We start from the raw sequence: 3,206 nt of genomic DNA on the forward strand, positions 1-3,206 counted from the left end.
TTTTTTTTTTTTTTTTTTTTTTTTTTTACATAATCTTTTTCCCATTTTCTCAGTTGCCCCTCACATGTTAAATTTGTAATCTTGTGCAAAAAAGAAGAGGGAGATTTTAAATTCGATTTTAAATTTACCAGTCTGATAAAGTGTACAGTTTTAAATCTCCTCTCACAATTTTCTGATGAGATCCAGAGAGTACATTTATGTATTTGTTTTCTAATAAGGCAATTGTATTGTTTGTTGCAGGTATGTCCAGGAACATGTGGCTATTATTATTGTTATCATACCCGGGCTTCGTGCTGTCTACACCTTACAGTGACGAAGTATCAAGTCGTGAAGGTAAGCATTTTTTTTAAACTATTTTAGAGGTGTATTTCATACGCTCTTGTGATAAAATGAGGAAGAGGAGAAATCTGAAACGTGTTAGTATAAAAGGAGAAATATGAGGGGAAGAAATAATACCTTGGTCCTTTTCTTCCCCCCCCCCAGACAAATACCTGGAAAATGTAAATTTGATCAATAATATCGCATAGGGAGAAAAGAGACTGAGGGAGAGAAAGAGGGATTGAAAAGAAGGAGTATTATAAGTGCATAGAAAATGTGTACATAATGGGTATAGAAAATGAAAGAAAGAGGAAAAGGGAGAGATAATGGAGAAAAATGCAAGAAAATTATCGAAAGAAAAGAAGAAGAGGGAGAGAGAGAGAGAGGGAAAGAGAGAGAGAGAGAGAGAGAGAGGGAAAGAGAGAGAGAGAGAGAGAAAAGGACATAATAGGAATAGGAAAGGGTCAATTTTCCTACAAAAGACTTTCCTTTTTGGTCCCCAATAATGGTATTTCTTTGCCATCTTTTTCTCCGATTTCTCGTTCTTCTTCTACTCCTCCTCCTCCTCCTCCTCCTCCTCCACCTGCTCCTCCTTCTCCTCTGCTCTCCTTTTCGGAGATAATGTGCTGACCATTATCGAGGGTAGTGGTCGAGGGATGAGGAGAAAAGATCCCTAGGAGGACGAGAAGGAAGAGGGAATTGAAAATGGACGGGTCATAATAGAGAAAAAGGAGGAGGAAAAGGGATTTTAGAAAAGAGCATTTGAAGGAGGAGACGAAGAGAAAAGGAGTTTAGAGGTTGAGACGAAGGAAGAGAAAAGGAGTGATTGAGACGAAGGAAAGTGCAAAAGGAGATGAAGTGAAGATGGTGGACGGGTCATTATTGAAGAAAGTTTCAAAGTGGACAAGGAATGGGTGATAAAAAGTCTTGTAAGTTGGAAGGAAAGGGAAGGACGGGAGAAGAGACATACGTAAAAGAGATTATGAAAGAAGAAGGAGAAATAGAAGGAGGAGGAAAAGAAAAAGAAGAAGCCTTCTTCTATCTTGTTATTATTCTTCTTATGTACGTTCTCTTCATTCTTCTCTCTATTTCTTCCTCTTTTCTTTTCATTCGTATATCTTTTTCTCCTCTCCCACGGATCAACTTTTTTTGCTGAGAAATCAAAGAAAAAGATAGAAGGAACAGAAAATGAAAGAAGGAGAGATAGATAGTGAAAAGGGATAGAAAGGAAGGGAAACAAGAAGGAGTGCGAAAGACAAATAAAGGTAGGAAGAGATAGGAAAGGAGAGAGTGAGGAAGAAGAGATACAGAGGGAGAGAGAAAGAGAGAGAGAAAGAGTGAGGAAAGGGAAGGAGAGAGAGAAAGAAAGAGAGTGAGGAAAGGGAAGGAGAGAGAGAAAGAAAGAGAGTGAGGAAAGGGAAGGAGAGAGAGAAAGAAAGAGAGAGAGTGAGGAAAGGGAAGAGGAAGTAGGGAGAGAAAGAGAGTGAGGAAAGGGAAGGAAAGAGAGAGAGTGAGGAAAGGGAAAAGGATGGAGAGAGAGAAAGAGAGTGAGGAAAGGGAAGGAAAGAGAGAGAGAGAAAGAAAGAGAGTGAAGAAGGAGAGATACAGAGGGAGAGAGTGAGAGAGAAACTTGAGAAAGCTTATTAAAATATTAGCAACTTTGCTAGACGGAAACAAAGACAAACAATTGTGAGAAAGAAAAACAGTACTTCCCCTTTCTATCTCTCATTGTCCCTCTCTCCTTTACCTTCTTCGATACAATAGAGTGGAGCCAAGGGCCCTCCCCCACTCCCCTGTGTTTGTACCTACACATCTCTCTCCCCCTGAAGTCTAGAAAGAGGGGATCTATAGAGAAAGAACCAGAGGAATAAAGAGAGGAAGAAGAAGAAGAGCCAAGAGAGAAAGGAGGGAGAGAAGAAAGTAAGAGAGAGAAAGAACGAAAGAAAAGGGAAGAGAGGGAGATTGAGAAAGAAAAATAGAGAAAGAAAGGGGAAGAATGGAAGAGCCATATCATATTATAGGATAATTATAGTTCTTCAAAGGGTTCTCTCTGCTTTAAAGACCAAGCACAAGTCCTCACGATGGTTGACTGCGGTTCAGGACGAGCCAGCCAAATTAACATGGCTAGAGCTAGAGGACCATCACCCCGGTGTATAGCAGATACAAAAAGACATCTTTTCTTTATTCTGCTATCGCCATTCTGCGAAAGCTAAAGCCGCTACAACAACAACAACATAGGATAATTAAAGTTTCATATTTATAAGTCCAAAGAGTCTGTCCTCTTTTTGATAGCCTCTTCAACCCCTATACTATAGGGTGTTCTATACTATGGGGGGGGGGAATACCTACCTTTAGCAAAAAACCAAAAACTCATTCAATTCTTTCAAAAAGGCCACAGGGATGCATGAGGTTGCCCCAAACCCGAGAGTCGAAAAACCCGGGACCAGACGGGACAAGGGACGGGGTAACATGGTGAGACGGGACGATGAGGGAGATAGCATTACGGGACGGTTCGAGGAAGGGAGGTAACATGGTGAAATTTGATATATTTCGGTAGCTTTTGAGCTTACGAGTAGAGTAGTTGAAAGCGAACAGACTCTCGAGTGTACAGAGGGTAACAGAGAATAAATCCTCTTATATTTTTATGCAGGGTGTTCTGGGAAGTTTGAGTACACACAGATTTTGTTTCTGGTGACAAACGTGGTGGAAATTGTAAATACGAAAAAAACGCTTGAAAATTTTTCACCGCTGTTCTTATTTCGTAGAGTACGAATTATTAGACTCGAATGGTCTGTGTCGTACCATGTAGTTACGAGATGAACACGAGAACACTCCGTTGAAATACATACAACCGAAATGCAAAAGGTTTGGTCGAGGGAACTATAACG

The 3,206-nt window shown here is 40.4% G+C and overlaps 1 long non-coding RNA gene across 1 annotated transcript in view; it reads left to right on the forward strand.

Moving 5' to 3' along the window:
* The window catches only part of LOC113467699, a 77,467-nt gene extending 77,166 nt beyond the window's left edge, over positions 1-301 (forward strand). The window contains exon 3 of the long non-coding RNA XR_003391676.1: positions 241-301. This is a non-coding gene — a long non-coding RNA (uncharacterized LOC113467699). The remainder of the gene's footprint in view (positions 1-240) is intronic.
* The last annotated feature ends 2,905 nt before the right edge of the window (positions 302-3,206 follow it).

The sequence above is a fragment of the Diaphorina citri genome, unplaced genomic scaffold, assembly GCF_000475195.1.
Source record: "Diaphorina citri unplaced genomic scaffold, Diaci psyllid genome assembly version 1.1 scaffold531, whole genome shotgun sequence".
Lineage (NCBI taxonomy): Eukaryota > Metazoa > Arthropoda > Insecta > Hemiptera > Psyllidae > Diaphorina > Diaphorina citri.